Genomic DNA, 12,316 nt, shown 5'->3' with positions numbered 1-12,316 from the left:
TAAACGGTATTTAAAGAATTTCAGCACCCTAAAAATCCATGTTCTGGGTTAACATATAATAATATTAGCCCTGTATTATATACTATCCCACTTCTGGGCACGGCTCTATTCCTGAAAGGGATCAGGCCTTGGTCCACCACGCTCGCCGCTCTAACGTATTTTGGTATTTATTGTTGCGGGAGAGTCGATATAGGAACTTTTATCGTAGGAAAATTTATAGACAAAGGCGGACCGGTAAGCAATACCTAGTAACATAAATGCGAGTGTTTTTCCTCCATTTTTTACAATATGAACTAGAGCAGGGATTCTTAAAGTAGGGGTTCATACATGCGAGTGTTTTGCGTCCATTTTTTATAATAATATGAACTAGAGCAGGGCTTCAAAGTGGGATACGCGAATTCCTAGCGGTTAACCATTCGACGGTAGGGGGTTTTGTAGCCGTCCTGAGCCGAGGCCGTGATCCTTTAGAGGGTCGCCCTCAGCATGGCCACTTAAGGGCTCGCAGTGCCTAATGCACTCACCCGCAAGACCGGTGTGTTTGTATAAGCCGGCCCTGTTAGGCTAAAAACAAATGGCAATGTTAAAAAAAAGGTAGGGGGTTCGCGACAAGATTTACGTAACGGTGGCTTGATGACAACAGGCCACGCGGCACACATGGTAGTGCGCGTACGCATTTCCTCTGAGGAAGTATTTTATTAGTTAGTTATGGGGTTCGCTGTCATCTGGAAACTTTTATAGGGGCTTGTGGAGTCAAAAGTTTGAGAAACCCTGCACTAGAGTGACGTAGACAATCTTTGTCCAAAAACTGAATGATTTATTTACTACTGTCATTACGGGAAAATATTTCACTGACGCCAAATAAATCTAGTTTTGTATGAATGATAACAAAACATCCTTATTACTTCCGCCGATAGAGAAATTAGATTCATAACTAAATAGGCGCGAATTTTCTTTCCTTCCTGGCACCTTCAAGTAGTTACGATGCACATATCAATGAACTGGTGTTATATTTAACGCAAGGATGACATTGAAGTAACATTTTTCCTTCTACTTAATAGGAGTTGTTGTAGGAAGCGACCTTTGTGGGTTTTACTATCTTTATTTGTACTGGTTAACGTAAACGTTACTAAGTAACTAGTAACATAAGATAAAGCGTACACTACATTTTTTATATTTGTTTTTTATTTTTTTCCCGATGTTTTAAAAATTATGCAGCCTTCATGGTCACGGGACGGACTGAGATGTGGTTCGTCCGGAAAAAAACTATATAGAATATATTTAACGTTTATTATCATAGTCAATGTACCTATATTCATAATTTCATTGTTGTATTAAAATCCTTTACAAATATCAAGTACGACTTTTGTTTTATGTACCTTGTATCAACAGACTCCCCAACTATCTACCTACATTTGACAATTACAACAAAAAAAAAACAACTATTATGGCCTATTCTACGCAGAATGAGCAAACAGTGTATTGAAGTGTGGCAGCCGGTCTTTTGGGAACGGAATTTAACGAAAAAACCAGAGAAAATTAAAATATACAAACCGCGAATGAATTCGAATACTAGTTTCATTTCAATAATACTGATAAGTTGAGAATATAATACATTAGTTTTCGTGTAACATTAGCGGTTTTTTTAATATCTAAGGATAACATAAACAAAACGCATTACCAACACAATTCAAATTCAGATCGTGTTGCTATAGTTCGTGCCCGGCCGTTGCACTTAGCACGTTTTGCTCTTCTTATTAAGTCGAAAAAAACACCATAGAAATTGTAAGCGTTGCTAACAAAATCAATAAACCGTGAAATAAATGCAGTGCCTTTAAAATAATATATCAGATATTGCTTTATGAATTCTAGATATTTTGCACGTGGGTTTGGCGCCTTGGGGAGTTAAACGGATTAGTAAGGTCATTGGCGTACATAATTGATGAATAGTGTGTGTTATCGGTTAACACTTAATATATTTTGAACGGAAAGTACTGAGTATGAGTAAATAGATTAGTTGTGATGTCTCACTTTACAGAAACTATTTACGGATTCTATCGGCGTTTTTATATTACCTATAATCTTGCCCGATGTTTCGAAGAATTTGTAGCCTTCATGGTCACGGGGGAATTGAGGTGTTGGTCATCCGTAAAGACAAAGTTATAATAGCTACCTACATGTAACAAAAATGCAATTTAAAAAAAACAAATAGCTATTGATGGTCCGATCAACGCAGAGTGAGCTCACGGTGTCTCGAAGACTGGCAAAACAGGATAAAATCCGTAAAAATTGTTTTATTTCAATGCCTAACATTCGCGTAAACATAAGAAATCATTTACTTTACAGAATTTAACAGTCGCTTGCTATAAATATGTCGTCATAAATCAATATGGGGCTATCCCCAATGCCATAATAATTAAATAGGTTTAGTATTGTTAGAATTGTGAGAAACTTAACATCCTCTCCAGAAGCAAATAATCGTAGTGCAAAGACTTGACTCTTTCATGATATTTTATTAAATATAAATACCCTACCTTATTAATGAAGACTGCCTCAGTGGCATAGTTTTACTGCATGCGCGGTACGACAGCGCTCTGAGGTCCTGGGTTCGAATCCTGGGTTGGGCAAAGTGGTATTTGGGTTTTTCTACTCAGTGTCAGCTCAGAGTCTGGAATTTGTGCCCGATATGGCGATATGTTCGCCACCTATCACATCATGGGACGGAACACACTTGGCGAAAAGTGGGTGCCTTGGTTGCGCCTCTGCATACCCATTCGGGGATAAATGCGTGATGTTGTGTGTGTGTGTGTGTATTATTAATGAAGTACCTTTATCATTACGGGATGATATTACTCATCTGTACTTATATAAGGCTTAAGATTTTGTTTCAACGCGCTAGTTCCAGGAACTACAAAACTGATTATAAAAAAATATTTATAAGAAGATACATAATTTTTAGGGACTTTTATCCCAAAATACTTTATCACGCTGAGCTGCAAGGAAAAACTAGTAAAAATATAAAATTCAAGTTACAAATATTTCTTTTATAATATAAATAAACTTCAATAAATATCATTCAATGTAAACAACAAAAATACATTCAACAATCACGTGCGAGCAATTATTTTAAAAAATGTAGGTATGCATGTCCTACGTCATACTGTGTCGTTTTTTAAATATAAAATAGTTTTTTTTTTTTGGGTATCAGATTCCGCAGTCAGCACCAGGGGAAACTTGTGAATGGGGTACTGGAATCCCCCGGCTGCAGTCCTGGAGGAAAGTTAGGATCGGATAACTGAGAAGGAAGTCTGTGGGATGGACAAGATAAAACTCTTTGGATGGGAGTAGGGGAGAAGGCCAGGAATTATTCGCGAGTCCTTATGGACCTCAATGTGAATTGGCAACCATGAGGTATACACACTTAACGTCCCCGTACATGGGCGTGCGTTCGGCGTGGAGATCGAGCGCACAAAATTGCCTCTAAGTGAGTTTATAATAGTGGTCTTTTTAGAAGGGAGGACGAAATTAAGAGAACGTTGGGCCCGTATTGACGAAGAGTGACTGAAGACAGTACTCATTGGAGATTTAGAGGAGGCCTTTCCATGAGATAAACTGAATTATATGACACCATATGATTCACGAAGTTACTTATTTGTTGTTTATCTATTATTGAATAGTTTCTAAAGCTTAATTTGTTTTTTGTAAACATCTTTGTAATTTATTCGGTTAATAAAGACTATTTTATTTTGTTGTCTTTTGAAAGTTAGTCTTTCAAAACGAATCTAGAGAATAATATTTATGACGCCGCTTGACCAACTTGCCACACCTAATTGTTGCGTATCGTATCAGGTATTTGTAACTGTTAAACCTAGTAAGGTGAGGTGTAGTTTATTTTGACTGCCTTTGTTAGCCTAGCAAGGGCCGGCTTCTACAAACATGCTGGACTTTTTGGTATGCGACGACGCTGATGGCAACCTACTAACGGGTAACAAACGTTGACTGTCACTGGAAGAGGATGAGCCATCAAGGATTATGGAGGCGCGTAGTCGTATCATACTATCTAAGGCGTAGTTTTATCATTATTCAAACAGATGAAATAATTTTTGCCAGTGGCTTCGCCTGCGGTAGATGAAATGAAATGATTTATTTGAATCTGTGAAATGTTATACATTATTTACATTCCGTCAATATTAACTCTACTACCAGTTCGGAAAGCAGTTCTCATCAGAGAAGAACGGGCAAGAAACTCTGGTCTTTTCAAAATCAGTTTAAGGTAAAGACTACAATCCATGATAAGGAGACGAGAAATTACATACAATTGGTTTTTTATTGTTGTTTAGAGCGGTACATTGATGATGAAAAGTACCCCAAAACACTCAGATGTAATAAGGATAAATTCACACGAATTTATGCAGCTTAGCCACTATTAACAACTGTTGGATTATAATATCTGAATGATATTTAAAATTAACGTCTAGATTCAACTTCTAGGTTCAATGACTCGAAGTTTTTTTAGGTCATACAATTCTGAGCAATTCAGACCGGTATAGACTATCAATGGATCTTGATTGTCGTGCAAATCATGGTAAGGAGTCGTCAAAATATAGCGGTAAACTGCTATATTTATCGTGTTTAATGTTATTTTAAGTTTGCGTATATCTTAAAAGAGCTAAACGTCTCACCTAAATGATAATGCCATAATAAATAATATTGTTGCATTTTTAGAGTGTCCTAATAGAAACCATAAATCAGAGCTCGATGTCAATAGATAAACGTGAAGAAATAATTAATTAGGCAATAGAAGGTATAATTGTTCTTATCTTGCATTTTACTGATAATAGAAAAAATGGTAAAACCTGCGAAGATGTTTGTAAACACAAAAACTGACCTAGTTAGCATGCTATTTATATAATTCCGAAAAAAAGTCTGAATTTTATAAATTCCTGAGGAAAGTCTTTACTTCGTCTAATTTGTATTTAGTATAAGCCTCTAAGGAGCGATGCCATTTGTGTGATATTTTACTTCTTCTGTACAGCGATTGATATAAAAACACGCTACTTAGTACAGTACCTACTGCTTGAAATTCGATACATTAGCATTTACGCTTAATTAGCAAAATAATTACCAAAGCAAAATGTATTTAACATATTTGAAAATACAGTTGATTTCACTTATGCTTTCAATATGTACAGACGCAAAATTCCATTTAACATAATTAGCTGTGGTGATAATTATGTGTATAAGCAGAAAAAATTATAAAATTTGTTAAGAATCATATTCGCAGGGCTTACTCGCATGAATATGAAGAATTATGCCTTATTAAGGACTTAGTTGATATATTATTTAAAACACCATGGTTTGGTGGTCGCGCACATGGTTTGTAGACTATATATTCAAGTCCCAGGTCGGACAATACTTTGTAATATTTCTAACATTATCTATACATATTATAAAACAAAGTCCCCTGTTCTGTTATCGATTTTCTCAAAATCTACAGAATGGATTTTTATAAAACTTGGCCTGAAGATGGTTTGAGACCCTAGAAAGGTTACCTTTCTATCCCGGAAAAATATATAGCGGGACTTTTTCTCCGAAAACTCCTTAACGCGAGCGAAGGCGCAAGCAAAAGTTGAGTATACAATTTTGCACACGGATAGATCTAATCCTCATAGATATAATTTTAATGTTAATATTGACTATGAGGTTTTACGCAACCAAATCCATGAACAAAAACTAGTTCAAAATTAATAACAACAATTTAAATCATAAGTCGATAATATAGCTATATTACACGTAGAGTACATGACATATCTACGACTTGATTCGCTGCTGTTTACGATAACTGGGACGGGTTATCAATTTTAATACCATCTAAAAGCCTTTCTGACGTTCAGCAACTGACTTTAGAGCGAGCCTTCTAATATTCTTATACTATACGCCATTTGAGGGACTCCGTAGTAAACTGCTGCCAGCACGAATGAATAAATGAATCCCTCCTAGCCTAATTGAGCCAATCTCAACGAAAATCATCCAGGTACGCAAGAGATATTATAATGCACAAGTGGGTGCGCAATACACAGGTGCACTCTCTGTTCCGCTTATCTCATAGACATATAAGACAGAAATCCAACAAAACCTGAGATAGATCAGGTGCAGGACCGGCTATACGTGTTTTCGGAGGCAAGTGGGTATCACACCGCTAACTTCCTGATTCCGACCCGCGACAAAGTAATTTGTAAAATGGCAAACCCAATCACAAATATTTTTGATCCGTCCCGTGATTCGAAGCCAGGACCTCAGCGCAGTAGTCATACTCGAACCATATATTATACGCATTACAACTACGCCACTGAAGCAGCCAGCGTAGTACATTAGGTAATCGAGAGAGTCATGGAACTACTACTATCAGAATATCGATAGAGAAGGTCGGAGAAGAAGACTTTAGATATGTCGGTGTTGGATGCGAACAACCAATCTGTGTAAAAATTAATTCCGGAACAGGCGGTGCCGGATCATTGCAATATGGCGGGATTTTCCTTTTATCTATAGCCTCTGACTTGATTTTGGTTGCCTATTCATTCCTTGAATAAATTAATAATGCACTTAGTCGCATACATTTATATTATAATCCGATATTTATCGTCAATTAAAATTGAGCCTTAATATCGTTTACAAAACGACTAAAAATGTGACTAAGCCGGTTGTATGCATTTTTTGTCTAAAATTAATTAAGTGAAGTCGATAAAAAACGTCTCATAGCTCATCCATTTGAATTATGACGCAAATGTAGCCAGTTATTGTACAATTTAAAATAATTATTTAATTTTTGTAAATCACTCCGAAATATTTATTGAAATTTGTTTTTAGTTTGATAAACTAATTATATGTTAATATAATTTTATAGTTGACTGTTCTATAAAGTATGTTATAAGATTAATCATAATTTTAGTTGATAAATATCTATAAATGTAATACCAAACAATTCAATTTAATTAATTGAAATATTTCATGTCGATAAGATTTATTGATAAATCTTTAGCGTTCATAAAAAAAATAATTAAAAATTAAAAACCTTTTAGTTATTTTCCCTTTTACCTCATTCAAAAACCCGTATACCTTAGGCCTTAAAAATAAAATTAAAAAGTAAATGTTACCAACCTTCAAATAAATAACGCGCGCACATAATTCGAATACCGAACAAGTCGCTCATTCACGACTCTTGCAAACCGACTGAACCACATCAATGCGCCTGAGTTTGTGTTTAGTGACAATATTATCTACACAATTCATATTCGACGTTATATATAATAAATAAAGTATAATTTACTTTGGCAGTAGGGTGCGGTCAAGGTCGCAGTGAAAACTTAGTCATTGTTTTGTTATTAGTTAATTTGCAATGATGTATTGGGAAATTTTGTTTAGTTCAGGTAAAGTTTGGATTGCATTAGTAAACGTAGAATCTGATGGCAATCACTAAATTAAATAAAAAATAATGCAAAAATATATACTTAGAATTTGTGATATGTGTGTGTTTGTTTGTTAGTATGATACAGCTCAACTATTGATTTTAAAAATATAGCGCCTTGGTAGGAATAAGATGGGAAGCAAAGTTAACAGGACAGTGAAAAGAAATCTGCAACTCACTTTTTACCAAGGGCCTTTGCGTTATAAAGAGTAACCAATGTTTCTCTAGAATCATCTGGCTTATAACAAATTATTCAAGAGAAGGGTAAAAAAGATGTCCTGTGGATGACCCAGTTAATGACGTCAATAGGTGAAGTGACCTCACCTTAAACTTGAAACGTGACAAAAATTTGGGATATCCAGAATACATCACAGGAATGACGTCAATTATAAGTTTGAGGATAAAACAATTTGAACTAGAACAGAATTTTAATTGGATCTAAATATATGGATTAGACAGCAGTCCATTTCTAGTTTGCACACAATTTATATCAGTTTTAGTAAAGGCACTTTGAGCATCTTGTTTATTAAACTTAAATTTGTTTATAACTCTACTAAAGATACATACATACTTTACTGGTGGTAGGTCTCTCAAATGTGAGAGTCCGCCTGGGTAAGTACCACGCAATGTCTATTTCTGCCGTCAAGCAGCAGTGTGTAGTCGTTGTTTTCTTTCGGTTTGAAGGGCATTGTAGCCAGTGTAACTATTGGACATAATAAGACTTTCCACCTCATGTATCAGGATGGCGAGCGCAGTGGAATACAGAACAATACATTGTAATTCAAGGGGTTGGATGGTGTTTCTATTGTTTATGGGTGTTCGTATCGCTTACCATCAGACGAACGACGAGCTCATCTCGTTCTTAAAAGCAATAAAAAAAGACTTATAATAAATTTAATGACATGTATTAACCGCTTTTGATAATAGTAACGGTGCTGAAACTAAAGTGAACTAGCTCAAGGGTATACTGACATTTGCAGTTCAGTGGAAACTGAATTCTAGTTCAAACGTACGAAAAAATACTTTTGATGCGACAGAATTGTCACAAAATGGTTCAACCAGTAATATATGGGGCTTTTGTTGGAGGATTGAAACGTTGCAGTAGGACTATAATGGCTGAACGATTTTGTAGTTTAAGAGGAGGTAAAGAGGAAATAAAAACTTGTTTAAGGCATTCAATAAAACGCCTATTTCCCTATAGGAAAATAGAGGTAGTGTGATTAACATCATTTACGGAGAGCCTATTCGTTCGTCGTTTTCGAATTATTAAAACTTGTGACTGTCTCGGTGGCGTAGTTGTACTGCATGCGCGGTACGGAACAACTCTGAAGTCCTGGGTTCGAGTCCCGAGTCGCACAAAGTGATATTTGGTTTTCCTGCTGAGTATAAACCCGCAGTATAGAATTTGTGCCCGATATACCTGTAGTCTCGCCCTCTATCACATCATGAGATGGAACACACTTGGTGAAAAGTGGGTGCCGTGGTTCCACCTCTACGTACTCTTTCGGGAATAAATCTTTGATATATGTGTGTGTGGGGGTGAGCTCATTAAAATTTCATTGACCTATTGATCCATATTACTATATAATAGAACTGTCACGATAAACCCGCTTAGTTAAGTCATCAAAACAAGCTCTAACAATAGCTTTCCAATTCGGAGAATATTGGACCTAAAATAATCTAGAGTTTAGGATCGAACTAAATACTATTCATAGTTCAAAGTTCAAGAGTTGCTTATGTCTTGCGAACACTTTGCTCTGTAGTAATTACTGTAATAAAATTACTAAAATCAGTAAAACAATCTTGCCATCATTTTCAAGTGTTTACAAACATTAAGTAATTTTGCTACTGTGCTAAATCAAAGTCCGGTTTCTAGACACGGCCGTGAAGGCCCTATTGGCCCACACCTGACCTCGCCAAGGTCGTATCTAGTGTTTTAAATAATTTGACAGTCGTCACGATGAGCTGGCAGTCGGATGCCAAACGAGTCTGCGGACTCGATTGCTTTGTTGACAAATATATTTAAAGTGGATTTTGTTTTGTGTCTGGGAGTTAGGAACTTGAAAGTCTTGACTAATTTATAGTTAACAGTGGCGGAGGCTCCATATAATCCAATTCCTGCCGGCTTCCCTTTCTTAACTTATATAAAAATAATAATAATATCATCCCTGTATTATATACTTACCCACTGCTGAGCACGGGCCTCATCTACTACTGAGAGGGATTAGGCCTTAGTCCACCACGCTGGCCTAGTGCGGGTTGGTAGACTTCACACATCTTCGAAATTCCTATAGGGAACTTCTCTGATGAGCAGGTTTCCTCACGATGTTTTCCTTCACCGTTAAAGCGAACGATAAATTCACAAAGAATACACACATGATTTTAGAAAAGTCAGAGGTGTGTGCCCATGGGATTTGAACCTGCGGACATTCGTCTTGGCAGTCCGTTCCACGCCCAACTAGGCTATCCCCGCTTACAACTTATGTGAAATCTTATTATGATTAGAAAGATTTGTAGACCGCACTTATGCACATTAGTACCTACATGTTGTGTCAGGATACCTTTCGATAAATTACAGCCGTCGCCAATAATAGCTAATATAATTATATCTACAAGAAGTGTTATTGTGATACTGAATATAAAACTTAAGGTTAAATGTATAAAATTGAGTAGATATTTCAGAGAAGCCTAGGTTGAGCAACAAACGCTCAGAAGCTGATATTTATGTATACAAAGATTATTTAATACAAACTTTCTATCTATATAAAGTTGTATAAGTTATATGCGACCTTAATGATGTATGCAAAAATATTTATTGGTATATCAATACAAAAAGCAAAAAGGTTTTGCTTGCAGCCAATTGTCAGATGGTTTATTTCGTTGATGTAGAGAACATTGATTGAACCAAGTCGATAAGATGTTTTTGTCTCAAATTGAAATATTTGAAAGGATTTTATTTCGTATCTCTGTTTTTATTATTTCTTATAGTATTTCAGCCCTTTGTGATTCATTGATATATTTATCTTTGAAAATATCGCTATTTTTAACAGAGAAAAAAAATATCGCGAGAAATCTTACCTAAGAATTGTATGCAGGAATCTCCACGCTATGTGAAATATACGGCACATTAGATTTTTGTGGTGATAACTAAGAACTACAATCTCTCGATAGACGAGACCCGTGCATCCATGAATATCGAATATTTTCATAAAAATCTCAGTTTTAATTTTCTTATTTTTTTATCATTTTAAGATTAGTACGAAAATGGTGCGTGCGTGAACGTATTTCTGACTAAAAGTGTGATGATGCAGCTAAATGGAATTCTCTCAGAGTAGTAGTAGTGACATTAAGGTGTCTAAAATTATAATTACTTTGTATAGATATTTATTTTATTTTACATGAACTGTTAGAATAATATTGTAAACTGTTAGTTTCACTAGATACTTGTATGTGGTTTCATTCAGTAATGTCTTAAATTGACACTGTAAAATACATGACTGGTATTGTAAGTATTATTAATCGACTTCAAAGAAATATTCTATACATTCTATATTCATATAAAACAATTCGCACTTAATAAACATAGGATCCACTCATTTCTCTCAAGACTTTGGCTTGATTTGATGTCAAAAAGGCGCTGAACAATATTTTTTTTTATTCGAGCATGGCCAAGTGACTCCACTGCATCAGATGGTAAATGGAGTAGAGTTCAATACAATACAAATAGAGGTGATTACCCTTGGGCAGTCGACACAATTATGCCGGCCTGTTGGCATCGGATATACACAGGCCGATCCCGGAACGCAACACACGTGGGCCGCTATGGCGGGTTTTAACACCATAGTATAAAACCTCTTCTCATACTCTTAGTTATGCCAAAACTGATGATATAGAAATTGAATCTTGTTATACGACATCAAAAGAAACAAAACAAACTATGAATGCCAATAAAACGATGATAAAGCACGTGTACTTCTACAATCAGTTGACTGACACATGCTTCTACCAACTAAAACATTCAATCTGGAAGCATGTTCTTTCAAATAAAAAAAGCCGAATTTGTTAATAAATGGCCGAGATCTGAGTAATAAAAAATTACACGTCGAATTGAGAATCTCGTCCCTTTTTCGAAATCGGTTAAAAAACGAAATACACAGCAAAGGTGGGCCCACTAGTTGCGCATTTTACGCTTTTTAGGAATAAAGGCGTGAATATAGGATTTCACATGTTACGATGAATCTCGTTAATGTTAATGAAAAAATATTATAATTACAATTAGTTGACACGTCGCGTCACCTACATAGCAAAAAATGCATCAAGTTACTATGACGTCAAACACAGCAACTTTACGACTCAGCGATTGCATTTTATTAAAAACATCTATACATATATAAATTAAGCGGTGATAGCCTAGTTGGGCGTGGAACGGACTGCCGAGACGAATGTCCGCAGGTTCAAATCCCAAGGGCACACACCTCTGACTTTTCTAAAATCATGTGGGTATTCTTTGTGAATTTATCGTTCGCTTTAACGGTGAAGGAAAACATCGTGAGGAAACCTGCACATCTGAGAAGTTCTCAGTAGGAATTTCGAAGGTGTGTGAAGTCTACCAATCCGCACTAGGTCAGCGTGGTGGACTAAGGCCTAATCCCTCTCAGTAGTAGAGGAGGCCCGTGCTCAGCAGTGGGCAAGTATATAATACAGGGCTGAAGTTATTATTATACATATAAAACAAAGTTACCTGTCTGTATGTGATCGATTTTGTCATAATCTACTTGAAGGATTTTTATAAGGTTTTTACTAAAAGATAATACAATTCTTGGAGTAGGTTTAAGTTAATAGTACATTACGGTT

The 12,316-nt window shown here is 35.9% G+C and overlaps 1 protein-coding gene across 1 annotated transcript in view; it reads right to left on the bottom strand.

Annotated features, from left to right (window-relative positions):
- LOC115449527 (proton-coupled amino acid transporter-like protein pathetic) overlaps positions 1-7,268 on the bottom strand; it is a 57,869-nt gene extending 50,601 nt beyond the window's left edge. Inside the window, exon 1 of the mRNA XM_037441359.1 lies at positions 7,156-7,268. The gene's annotated coding sequence lies outside the window, so the exon portion shown is untranslated. The remainder of the gene's footprint in view (positions 1-7,155) is intronic.
- Between the last annotated feature and the right edge of the window lie 5,048 nt (positions 7,269-12,316).

This window comes from Manduca sexta, chromosome 22, assembly GCF_014839805.1.
Source record: "Manduca sexta isolate Smith_Timp_Sample1 chromosome 22, JHU_Msex_v1.0, whole genome shotgun sequence".
Taxonomy (NCBI): Eukaryota; Metazoa; Arthropoda; class Insecta; order Lepidoptera; family Sphingidae; genus Manduca; species Manduca sexta.
Note: the sequence above shows the minus strand (reverse complement) of the source record. Positions and strands in the feature narration are given on the sequence as shown.